General features: G+C 37.9%; 1 protein-coding gene across 4 annotated transcripts in view; it reads left to right on the top strand.

Moving 5' to 3' along the window:
* NFU1 (NFU1 iron-sulfur cluster scaffold) overlaps positions 1–14,071 on the top strand; it is a 50,392-nt gene that overhangs the window by 18,793 nt on the left and 17,528 nt on the right. The window lies entirely within an intron of this gene.

Genomic DNA, 14,071 nt, shown 5'->3' with positions numbered 1-14,071 from the left:
TTTTTTTTGTGAACAATAACATATATACAAAAAAGCTATAAATGTCAAAGCACAGCACCACAATTAGTTGTAAAACATATTTCAGACTTTGACATGGGTTACAGTTTCACAATTTTAGGTTTTTACTTCTATCTGCCCTAAAATACTGGAGACTAAAAGAGATACCAATTTAATGATTCAGCATTCATATTCATTCATTAAATCCTATCTTCTGTGTATAACTCCACCATCACCTTTAATCTTTCCATACCTTTCTTCAGGGGTGTTTGGCTATGGCCATTCCAAATTTTTGATATTGGAAGGGTCTTTCACTAATATGGGGTAGGGAGATGGAAGTATCTGATGTTCTGGAGAGGCTGGGCTCAGTTTCAGGACTTATCTGGACCAGGGACCCATCTGGAGGTTGCAGGTTTCTGGAAAGTTACTCTAGTGCATGGAACCCTTGTGGAATCTTATATATTACCCTAGGTGTTCTTAGGATTGGCTGGAACGGTCCTGGTTGGTGGTTGGCAGGTTATGATAATAACAAGGTCTAACTGAAGCTTACATAAGATCAACCTCCAGAGTAACCTTTTGACTCTGTTTGAACTCTCTCTGCCACTGATACTTTATTAGTTATACTTCTTTTTCGCCTTTCGGTCAGGATGAAATAGTTGATCCCACAGTGCCAGGTCTGGATCCATGTGAGTCTACTCCCATGTTGCCAGGGAGACTTTTCACTCTGGATATCATGTCCCACATAGTGGGGAGGGCAGTGATTTCACTTGCAGAGTTGGGCTGAGAGAGAATGAGACCGCGTTCCAGCCAAGATGGCAGCTTAGCAATGTGCCTGATTTAGTTCATCCTCCAGAACAGCTACTAAATAACCACAAACAATACAGAAGAGCTCCTGGGGCCACATCAGTGACCACACACACACAACGTACCCCAGTCTGGACCATCTGGACTGGCTGCAAGTGCCCCCAGAACCGTGAATTCCCCAAACCGCAGCAGCTGGCGCCCCTCCCAGAGGGGAAAGGAAAGAGACTTTACCAGCAGCAGGGGCTGAACCCAACCAAACGCCAATCGTGGAATTAATTAACAAATTCTGACAATTAAAAATGTGCCCCCAGTTCAGGGGAACCTGGTCAAAGCGGAGTTCGCTCATTTTTCCCCCATCGCCAAGGGGGCAGGGCTGACGAAAAAAGAAAAAGAAACAGAGGTTTTTGTGGCTGTGTTTCTACAAAGACTTGACTGCCTTTGTATTCAGTGGCAGGGCTCCTCAGGCTGCAACTGCCCCAGGCACAGGCAGAAACAAACTCGTTTGAGGGCTTGTCTGGAGCCTCTTCCTTCCCAGGGAAGGGGTGAAGCATAACTCAGGTGGAATCCCTCTCTCAAGGAATTCAGACACCAGGGCTTGGTAATTTGAAGCCATTAAAACCAGCCTACAACCTCTCCTCTGTCTCCACCATGCCCCTAGCAGGGAGAGTTTGCCGAAGTTAAAGGTACCACATCATCTTATGCTGGTGGGACCTGCAGGCAGACAAGTGCCACATATTGGGCAGGATAAGAAAAACAGAGTCCAGAGACTTCACAGGAAAGTCTTTCAACCTGCTGGGTCTCACCCTCAGGGAAATCTGACGCAGGTGACTCTTTCCTCCTGACAGGAGGCCAGTTTGGTCTGGGAAAATCCAGCTGGGGTCTATAATACCTAAGTAGACCCTCCTAAGGGTGGGGGGTAAAAGGCACCATACAGGCAGGGCAAGAAACAAGAAAACAAGAACTGATAAGTTCTGCTCTGTTTAACAAAACCTAAGCTAGTGGTCCAGATTAAGCTGAACTGAATGTCAGAGAACAGATAGACAACAAATTCATCCAGCAAAAAACCCTAGGTAAAAGAAGTGAAAGCAACCTCCAGAATAAACTAAGGAGATTAATAAATTAATTAAGGTAATTGCATGCCTAGACGTCAGCAAAAAATAACAAATCACAGCAGGAAAATTGAAGATATGGCCCAGTCAAAGAAACAAACCAACAATTCAAATGAGATACAGGAGTTGAAACAATTAATTCACAATATACGAACAGGCATGGAAAACCTCATCAAAAACCAAATCAGTGAATTGAGGGAGGATATAAAGAAGGCAAGGAATGAACAAAAAGAAGAAATTGAAAGTCTGAAAAAACAAATCACAGAACTTATGGGAATGAAAGGCACAGTAGAAGAGATGAGAAAAACAATGGAAACCTTCAATGGTAGATTTTGAGAGGCAGAAGATAGGATTAGTGAACTGGAGGACAGAACATCTGCAATCCAACAAGAAAAAGAAAATATAGGGAAAAAAATGGAAAAATATGAGCAGGGACTCAGGGAATTGTATGACAATATGAAGCGCACAAATATACATGTTGTGGGTGTCCCAGAAGGAGAAGAGAAGGAAAAAGGAGGAGAAAAACTAATGGAGGAAATCATCACTGAAAATTTCCCAACTCTCATGAAAGACTTAAAATTACAGATCCAAGAAATACAGTGTACCCCAAAGAGAATAGATCCAAATAAATGTACTCTAAGACACTAATCATAATGTCAGAGGTCAAAGAGAAAGAGAGAATCATGAAAGCAGCAAGAGAAAAGCAATCCATCACATACAAGGGAAACCCAATAAGACTATGCATAGATTTCTCAGCAGAAACCATGGAGGTGAGAAGACAGTGGGATGATATATTTAAATTATTAAAAGAGAAAAACTGCCAACCAAGACTTCTATATGCAGCAAAATTGTCCTTCAGAAATGAGGGAGAAATTAAAACATTTTCAGACAAAAAATCACTGAGAGAATTTGGGACCAGGAGACCAGGTCTGCAATAAATACTAAAGGGAGCACTAGAGACAGATACAAAAAGACAGAAGAGAGAATAAGGCCACATCTGAGCAACAGCAGAGGTCCTCCAGAAGTAACTCTTAGGCATGACTATCGGTAATCTAAGCTTCTCTGCTACCTGTATAAGCTTCACAAGAGTAAGTCTCATGATCGAGGGCATGGCCTATTGATTTGGGTATCCCTGAAGTTTGACACAGTATCAGGGGATTCCCTGATGGTCATCAGGTTTAATAGGTCCATAGTCTTTCGCCCTTCCCTCAGGGAACTTTGCCAATATTTTTTGATTACCTGCTTAATATACTCTTGTATATTTCCATGCATTACAATAATCTATACAGGATTAAAGGATTTCTTATTCTGTCATTCTTACTGCATTTTACACATAGTTTTATTAAAAATTTCAAATTAAATTCACTTCTCACATTTCTCAAGAATTTTAAGTAGAAATTAACTATAGTCCTGGTCCCTCATTTTTCAGAAGGAAGAAACTTCAGAGGGTTAAATGCAGTGTCCAAGATTATATAGCTAGCCTGCAGCTGGGCCAAACTCAACTTTAGCAGAATTAGAATTTAGTCTTCCAAATATTTTTAATAATTCTCAATTTAAGTTGATAAAGTAAAAAGGGACACACATATATATCACAGCATCTGACACATTCTCACCACACTGCAGTAAAATATCAGAGCTTCACAAATAAGAGCAGTACTTTTTAACCCCTGAATGCCAAAAAGTTAAGCTAATGGTGCCAGCTATTTCATTAGCTGGGGTATCTGTTAGAAAAGATTTTCATTTTAAGTCTGCTAGATTAATGGGAAATGAACTACTTAAATTTGAATTATGTATTCTTTTTTCAGTCTCATTCATATATATCCTCTGAAGTTATCAATTGTGTTGCTTTATATCAAAACCAGAAGTATTCCTTAAAAGGGTTCTTCATGTGTCATAAAAATAAAGGGGCATCCTCTCTGCGTGGGACATGACTCCCAGGGGTATGGACCTTCCTGGCAACGTGGGACAGAAATCCTGGAATGAGCTGAGACTCAGCATCAAGGGACTGAGAAAAACCCTAGAATGAGCTGAGAATTAACGTCAAGGGATTGAGATAACCTTCTCAACCAAAGGGGGAAGAGTGAAATGAGACTTAAGTGTCAATGGCTGAGAGATTCCAAACAGAGTCGTGAGATTATCTTGGAGGTTATTCTTATGCAATAAGTAGATATCACCTTGTTGTTCAAGATGAAGCGGAGAGGCTGGAGGAACTGCCTGAAAATGTAGAGCTGTGTTCCAGTAGCCGTGTTTCTTGATGATGATTGAACAATGATACTGCTTCCACAATGAGACTCTGTGAATGTGAAAACCTTATGTCTGATGCTCCTTTCAGCTATTTTATCAACAGAAGAGTAGAACATATGGAATAAAAATAAATAATAGGGGGGAACAAATGTTAAAATAAATTTCGTTTGAAATGTTAGTGATAAATGAAAGTGAGGGGTAAGGGGTATGGTATGTATAGTCTTTTTTTTCTCTATTAATCGTTTTATTTCTCCTTCTGTTGTCTTTTTATTTCTTTTTCTAAATTGATGCAAGTGTTCTAAGAAATGATGAATATGCAACTATGTAATGATATTAAGAATTACTGATTGTATATGTAGAATGGAATGATATCTTAATGTTTTGTTTGTTAATTTTTTTAATTAATAAAAAGAAGTTTAAAAACAGTTAATAAAGGGGCATAGAAAGAAAAAAGAAAAATAAAGGGGCATGCTAGATGGTGATGTGTTACATCCAGTCCAGTATTTTCTTGTATTTATATATTGAAGAGAAATATTTTCCTTCTTGGTGGCAATCTCATTCATTGTGGAATTCTTGCATATATCTCCACTACAAATTGTTTTTACCTGTTGTTTAAAGTGTTATTTGCTCTACATTCTCAGAATTATACATTCTCAGAAAGCCCTTCCTTGAGCATCCTTTGTTAAAGTGGTAGTCCCTGCAGGCCACTCTCTAGCTCATTTTCTTTTCTTCATTGCACCTATTGCTTAACCGTTTTTTATTTTTATACTTGCCTTTCCTACACTAAAATATAATCTCCATTAAGATAAATATTACTCATCTTCACTTAGAATGATACCTGGCACATAGTTGGAACTCAAATAAATTTTTGTCGAAGCAATGATGAAGTTTCCTAAACTGAATATTCAGGATTCAAGTGCTTTCCATGATTATAGGGTTGTGGTGAACAGGTATGTGCTAACTGATTGCGAATCGTCCTTATTTTAGACTTCTGGCCTTTTTTTTACTTTATTTTTCTTTTTTCATATTTTTTAAGGGAATAACCATTTATAATCTCCAACATGTCGCATATGCTGCTAAGTGCTTTACTTCTGTTATCTAATTTAATTCTTAGAAGTAGGTATCCTTGTCTTCATATTATCAATGGTTAATTATATATTAATTTACATTTTTTATTTAGTTATTTTTACATACAACTCATAATATTAAGTTTTTATAGATGAAAATGTGATATTTTACAAGGTTTTGTTTTAGTTTTTCCTTGATTATTATTTTTTTGTGAGTCATTTTAAAATTTCCCTTTCATTATTTAGTTATCTATTTTGAAATTTTCCAGCTCTATTTTTTTAATGAAATAATAGATAACATCCCAAGTTAAGGCATGTTAGGTAGAATGAATTTGATTTGTTTTCTTTCAATAACTTTCTTTTTCATGAGTTACTGTATTTACCTGATGTTCTAGTTTGCTAGCTGCCGGAATGCAACACATCAGAGACAGATTGCCTTTTAATAAAAGGGGATTTATTTAGTTAGTTCTTCAGAGGACAGGCAGCTGATTTTCAACTGAGGTTCTTTCTTATAAGGGAAGACACAGGGTGATCTCTACTGGCCTTCTCTCTAGGCCTCTGGGTTCCAGCAGCTTTCCCAGGGGTGATTTCTTTCTGCATCTCCAGAGTCTTGGGCTGAGCTGCTTTGGCTATGCTAAGTTGAGCTCTCTCATTTAAGCACCAGCCAATTAAATCAAACATCATTCATTGCAGCAGGCATGCCTTCTAGCCGACTGCAGATGTAATTAGCAACAGTTGAGGTTCGCATACCATTGGCTCATGTCCACAGCAATAGAACTAGGTATCTTACCTGGCCAAGTTGACACCTGAATCTAACTACCACACCTGATATCTTTAACGATAGTCTGCTTCCTTTTACCTATATTTCCCTACCTAGAAGACCCCACTCTTTACTGAAAATCTGGAGGACAGACTGCAATCTGTCTTCCAAGTAATTTATTAAAGTGTTAACTAGATTGTGAGGCATGGAACTAGGTGAATGAACCTTGAGAACAATAAGTTGAGTGAAATAAGGCAGAAACGAAAAGACAGATATTATAATGCCTCACTAATGTGGGCTAACTATAATGTGCAAAGTCTGATAATTGAACTTGAGAGCATAGGCTTTCAGGTGAAGGCCTATTGTAAGGGTTCCTAGATTGTAAGCTCTTAACAGCAGTGACATCTGCTCCAGAGTTGTAACTATTATTTCTGAATCTGACATCCTGAGCTCTTTGTGTGTAACCTGGTCATTCCACAGAACTTTGGGTATTTGTGTGACACCTGCGACTCAGAGATAGAGTTCTGCAGCTATGAAAGTCAGCATTAAAAGATACAAATAGGTTGAAAGTCAAAGAATCAAAAAAATATTCCATGTGAGAAGTAATAAAAAATGAGCTGGGATAGCTATACTAATATAATACGAAATAGACTTTAACTTCAAAAATGTTATGAGATAATGAAGGACACCACAGATTAATAAAAGTGATAATTTACCAAGGAGAAAATACAATCATAAATATTTATGGTCCTAATCAAGGTGCCCCAAAGGATATGAGGTAAACATTGGCAAAACTTTTTTTCTGAAGTGATGCAAATGTTTGTGAAATGAACATAGTGATGAATACACATAGTGATGATATTGTGAGCCATTGATTGTATATTTTGGATGGATTGTATGGTATGTGAAGATTCTCAATAAAAATATAAAAAAAAAAAATTGGCAAAACTAAAGGGAGTCAGGTTTGTTTCCTGGTCCATGCATTTCCTCCAAAACAAACAACCAAGTGAAACAAACAAAAAAATTCAACAAACGGTGCTGCAATAATGGGATGCTCACATGGAAAAATAATGAAATGTGACCCCACCATACAGCATACCAAAAAAAAAAAAAAAAAAACCCTGAAGGGAGAAATAGATGACTCTACCATAATAGTGGGAGAATTCAGCACACCCCTCTCTCAAGTAGATAGAACTCTAAACAGAGGATCTCTAAGGAAAGAGAACCTAAATGATATAAATGAATTAAACCTAGCAGACGTATATAGAATGTTATTCCCTAAAACAACAAAATATATATTTTTCTCAAGTGCTCATGGAACATTCTCAAGGATAGACTATATGCTGGGGCACAAAACAGGTCTTAATAAATTTTAAAAGATTGAAATTATACAAAGCACTTCTGATCATAAAGGAATGAAGCTAGAAATCAATAACAAACAGAACAACAACAACAACAAAACCCCACAAATATATAGAAGTTAAAATACATTCTTCTAAGTGATCAGTGGGTCAAAAAGACATTACAAGAGAAATCAATAAATGTTTTGAGATGAATGAAAACAAGAACAAAAAGACCTATAGGATTCAGTGAAGGCAGAGCTGAGAGGGAACTTTATAGCACTATTACACAACTTCTATTAGAGAGGAAGAAAGTGAAAATAAATGACTTTACTAAACAATTGGAGAAACTGTTGTAACGACAAGCTAATCAATAAAGCAAGCAAAAAGAAAGAAATAACAAAGATTAGAGTAGAAATTCATGAATTGGAGAATTAAAAAAAATAGAATTGATAAAACCAAAAGTTGTTTCTTTGAGAAGATCAATAAAATTGACCAACCCTTAGCTAGACTGACAAAGACAATAAAAAGCTGCAAATAAATAAAATCAGAAATTATTGATTTCCATTTATCCTGAAGAAATAAAAATAATCATAAGAGAGTATTATGTACAATTGCATTCCAACAAGCAAGACAACTTAGGTGAAATGGACAACTTCCTAGAAACACATGACCAACTTACACTGACTCTAGAAGAAATAGAAGACCTCAGCAAACAAATCAGAAGTAAAACTATTAAAATGGTCATCAATAACCTACAAAACAGAGAAAAGTCCAGAACTGGATGGCTTCACAGGTGAATTTTAATAAACATTCCAATAAGAATCAGTGCCATTCCTGCTCAAACTCTTCCAAAGAAATTGAAGAAGGGGGAAAACTGCCTAACCCATTCTGTGAAGCCAACATCACCTTAATACCAAAAACAGATAAAGAAACTACAAGGAAAGAAAACTTCGGGCTAATCTCTCTAGTGAATATAGATGTAAAAATCCTCAATAAAATACTTACAAAGTAGATCTAACAATATATTAAAAGAATTATACTAGAGGTTACAAGGATAGTTCAGTGGTAGAATTCTTGCCTGCCATTTGGGAGATCCAGGTTAAGCAAGCAAACAGAAGAAAGAAAAAAACAAACAAAAATTCAGCAGGTCGTGCTGCAATAATAGGATACTCACATGGAAAAAGAATGAAATGTGACCCCCACCATACAGCATACAAACAAATAAAAACAAAAGAATTATATAGCATGACAAGTGAGTTTTATTCCAGGTATGCTAGGGTGGCTCAAAACAAGAAAATCAGTTAATATAATATCCCACATTAACAAATCAAAAGGATAAAACCACATGATTATCTCAAATGATGTAGAAAAGGCATTTGACAAATTCAGCATGCCTTCATGATAAAAATACTTCAAAAGACAGAAGTTAAAAGAAACTTCTTCAACATGATAAAGGGACAGCTAACAACATACTCAGTGGTGAGAGACTGAAATCTTTCCCTTTAAGTTGGAAACAAGGCAAGGATGCTCACTGTTGATGTTGTTAATCAACATTGTCCTAAAAGTTCTAGCCAGATCAAATGGGCAGCAAAAAGGAAAAAAAGGCATCTAAATCAGAAAGGGAGAAGTAAAACTGTCACTATTTACATGCTACATAATCCTATGTTTAGAAAGTTAAAAAAAAAATCAGCAGGAAAGCTACTTGAGCTGATAAATGAGTTCAGCAAAGTGGTGGGATATGAGATCAGCATGCAAAAATCAATGATGTTTCTATACACTAGTAATGAACTATCTGAGGAGGTAATCAAGAAAATTAAAAAAAAAAAAAAGAAAGAAAGCAAGCAGGCATTACCTGATACAGCAACTGTTAAAAACCAGGCAAAAGTGATGAGATTCTATTGGAGATATGAATGAAGCCAGTCTGGGTAGGACTAAGGTAAATCAGACTAAAGTGTAAAGGATGATATTGACTACACTTTAAATCTTCAACTTCTGTGTGAGACCAAAGGAAGGAACATTTATTTGGTGTAAAATTTATATTTCTGGTAGCACACTATCTGATTTAACTTGTATGGTCAGCTTATTGAAACATTATAATTACATGGAACCTGGAATAGGAAGTGATATCTTGTTGGTTTGTAAAATTTGGTGTGATTCCAGCCTGGACAGAAGGTTAAAAACCATTTGCAGAGTCCCCTTGATGGACTGGGGGAAAGGATGGAAATATTTAACTTCCTCACCTGGGGAAGACCTGATATTCTCACAACCATCGGGGACTGCCAGTTTGATGGCCCAGACCCTTGATCTTGGGGCTTGTCCTTTTAAAACTTATTCCTGCAAAGGAAAAGCTAAGCCTACTTAAGATTATGCCTAATGGACGGGTCACAGTGGCTCAGCAGGCAGACTTCTCGCCTGCCACGCCAGAGATACTGGGTTAGATTCCTGGTGCCTGCCCATACAAAAAAAAAAAAAAAGATTATGCCTAAGAATCACCTCCAGAGAACCTCTTTTGTTGTTCATATGTGGCCTCTCTCTCTAAGCCAGCTTTGTAGGTGAACTCACTACCTTTCCCCCTACATGGGATATGACTTCCAGGTGTATAATCTCCTGACACCATGGAACATGACTCCTGAGAATGATCCTAGCTCTGGAATCGTGAGAATGAGAAGACCTTCTTGACCAGAAGGGGAAAGAAAGAGATGAATACAAAATAAAGTTTCAGTGGCTGAGAAATTTCAAGTAGAGTCAAGAGATTATCCTGAAGGTTATTCTTATGCAATATATAGATACCCCATTTCAGTTTTTGGTATATTGGAGTAGCTAGAAGGAAATACCTGAAACCATTGAGCTGTAATCCAGTAACCTTGAATCTTTTTAATTTTAATTTTTTTGTTTTATAAATCTTTGTGTCTTACTTTTTTTTTTAACCTTTAGTGTGAGATATCATGAATACATGCTGGCATATATAATATATGAGTAAATTTTTAAAATAATAGAAAAATAAACACTCATTTTCCCCTAATCCATGTATAAATTAGTACATCATCAATTTCTCGTGAATGCCCCCTAATCCCTTTTTCTAACCACAATACTTTTTTTTTTTTAACATGGGTAGACACTGAGAATCGAACCCGGATCTCCAGCATGGCAGATGAGAACGCTGCCTTCTGAGCCATTGTGGCCAGCCCCACAGTACTTTTTTTTTTTTTGCATGGGCAGGTACTGGGAATCGAGCCCAGGTTTCTGGCATGGCAGGTGAAAATTCTGCCTGCTGAGCCACCGTGGCCCGCCCCTACAGTACATTTTTTTTTATTATTAATTAAAGAAAAAAAAAGAAATTAACACAACATTTAGAAATCATTCCATTCTACATATGCAATCAGTAATTCTTAACATCATCACATAGATGCATGATCATCATTTCTTAGTACATTTGCATCGATTTAGGAAAAGAACTAGCAAAACAACAGAAAAAGATATAGAATATTAATATAGAGAAAAAATAAAAATAATAATAATAGTAAAAAAAAAAAGAAAAGGAAAAAGAAAAAAAAAGACAAACAGACAAAAAAAAACCTATAGCTCAGATGCAGCTTCATTCAGTATTTTAACATGATTACTGCAGTGCCTAGAGAACTGGATATCCATATGCAAAAGAATGAAAGAAGACCCGTATCTCACACCCTATACAAAAGTTAACTCAAAATGGATCAAAGATCTAAACATTAGGTCTAAGGCCATAAAACAGTTAGAGGAAAATGTAGGGAGATCTCTGATGAAACTTACAATTGGAGGCGGTTTTATGGACCTTACACCTAAAGCAAGAGCACTGAAGAAGGAAATAAATAAGTGGGAGCTCCTCAAAATTAAGCACTTTTGTGCATCAAAGAACTTCATCAAGAAAGTAGAAAGGCAGCCTACACAATGGGAGACAATATTTGGAAATGACATATCAGATAAAGGTCTAGTATCTCAGAATTTATAAAGAGATTGTCCAACTCAACAACAAAAAGACAGCCAACCCAATTATAAAATGGGAAAAAGACTTGAACAGACACCTCTCAGAAGAGGAAATACAAATGGCCAAAAGGCACAGGAAGAGATGCTCAATGTCCCTGGCCATTAGAGAAATGCAAATCAAAACTACAATGAGATATCATCTCACACCCACCAGAATGGCCATTATCAACAAAACAGAAAATGACAAGTGCTGGAGAGGATGCGGAGAAAGAGGCACACTTATCCACTGTTGGTGGGAATGTCAAATGGTACAGTACATTTTTATGTGATACTTTACCTTTTAAATTTTCCACTTAATTTTTAAAATTTTTATTGTGGTAACATATATACAGTATAAATTTTCCCATTTTAACCACTTTCATGTATACAATTCAGTGATATTAATTAGAGTCACAATATTGTGCTCCCATTACCACCATCCTTTACTAAAACCTTTTCATCAGTACAAACAGAAACACCCTACCCAATAAATTATCACTCCCCGTCTCACCTGGCTCCTGATAATCTGTAATCTACTCTCCTTCTCTATGAAATTGAATATTCTAGGTATTTCATTTAAGTGGAATCATATAATATTTTTCTTTTTGTGTTTTGCCTATTTTACTCAACATGATGTCTTCAGTGTTCACCCATGGCTATCTATTTTTTTTGTCCCTTTACTAAAAAAGCTTTAGTTGAAACAGATTATGCATTCTCTGATTACTGTTAAATTTCTTCTTGTGTCTGCCCCTTCTAGCCTCTGTCATCACTTCCTTAGTTGAAGGTCTCATTGGCTCTTGCCTGGATTAATGAAAGTCACTTAATCGTTCTTCTGCCTTGTCTCCGCTCTGGTCTGTGTACCAGACTCCACTCATTTTTCCAATTTATTCCCATCTGTTCTCTATTTAAAAGTTTGTATTGGATCTCCATTGCCCACAAAATAATCCAAATATCATAGCATGCCTTGCCACACCTCTACATTCAGTACTCTCAAGCCTTAATTCCTGCCCCTTCAAACTTTACTTCCACTTCCTGGAAGATGGCGGCTTAGTAAGACGCGCGGATCTTAGTTTCTTCTCCAGGACACCTACTAGGGGAGTAGAAACGATACAGAAAGCGCCCAAAGCCACAACAGAGATAAAAAAGACAGCATACCCCATCCTGGAACGGCTGGCTGGCTGAGAGAAGCAGCTCGGGTGAGATCGCCGAGGCGTGCGGGCCTTACCGGGCGGGGTGGCAAGCGGCCGGAGTTACTCCCTTCCCCCTTCCCGGGCCGGCTGGGAGAATTGGAGAGGCGGTCCCCTGAAACCAAGGCGACTGGCGCCCACACCACGCGCAGCCCCCGGACCAACTGAGAGAATTGGATCGGAAATCCCCAGCCCGCGGAGAACGGTGACGGGTCGGGGAGGCCCCTTCCAAACCCGTGACTCCCGGGGAACGTGCACTCTCTCGGGCGGGCCGCTGCCGCTGGCGCCCTCCCGCCACGCTTGTTGCCCAGGGCCGACTAGGAAATTCGGACGGGCTCTTTCCCTGGCTGCGGCGACCAGCAACCCTCCCTGCGTTCGGACCGAGGGCCGGCTCAAGCCGCTTCGGCTAGCGAACCCCCAGGACGGCGAGAGTTTTCCAAAGTTTAAGGTCCCACAGCACCTTTTACTGGTGGGACCCGCAGGCAAACGTGTGCCACGAGCGCCACCTACTGGGCAGGATAAGAAAAACAGAACCCAGAGATTTCACAGAAAAATATTACAACCTTGCTGGGTCCAACACCAAGAGAAATCTGAATAAATGCCCAGACGCCAGCAGCAGAAGATAACTGTCCACGCTCAAAAGATTGAGAATATGGCCCAGTCAAAGGAACAAACCAATAGCTCAAATGAGACACAAGAGCTGAGACAACTAATCCTGAATATACGAACAGAAATGGAAAACCTCTTCAAAAATGAAATCGATAAATTGAGGGAGGACATGAAGAGGACATGGGCTGAACATAAAGAAGAAATAGAAAAACTGAAAAAAACAAATCGCAGAACTTATGGAAGTGAAGGATAAAGTAGCAAACTTTACTTCCTTTGCCCATTTTCTTGTTGCAGAATTACTTACTCTTTCCTGAATATTTTCTCTGAACATCTATATCACCAAGACACCTCTCTTTTGATTTGTTTTCCTAGCCTGAAATACCATTTTCACACTTCTCTGCCTGTTTCTCCTCCAAGACTCAGATAAAATTTTATGTATATTTTAAGCCTTCCCTCAAGCATCATTAATGCTCTTTCTACTGTGCTACTGTAATACCTGCTACATATCTATTTATCTTGTAGTACTGTAATGCTTTATTTCCTATCTTTTTGTGCCATCATGCTATGAACACTCCAAAGGATACAGCTATGTCTTAATAATCTTTATATCCCTCATCCTATTGTCCCCAGTCTAGAACAGTGCCTGGTGTACAAGTGCCTGCTTAATAAATTAGTGAATGAAATAATTGAAGCTAATTTTTAATTCTGAGGTATCTTCCTTATGACCCAGTATGCTTTAGAGCTATGTTCTGTCTCATATCTCCTGATGTATATTCAGAAAACATAAAACTGCTTTTTATACTGTCCCAAGTCAAGCGTAATTAGAAAAGGAAATTTTCATGAATTGGCCATAACATTGTTCTGTATGGACAATGACTATTTCAGGGTTTCAAAGAATGTTATTTAAAAAGGGGGGGGGGGGCACCAAATCACAAAATTGAGACATATAGAG

The sequence above is a fragment of the Tamandua tetradactyla genome, chromosome 17 (genome assembly GCF_023851605.1).
Source record: "Tamandua tetradactyla isolate mTamTet1 chromosome 17, mTamTet1.pri, whole genome shotgun sequence".
Classification (NCBI taxonomy): Eukaryota; Metazoa; Chordata; class Mammalia; order Pilosa; family Myrmecophagidae; genus Tamandua; species Tamandua tetradactyla.
This window is presented reverse-complemented; position numbering and strand designations above follow the sequence as displayed.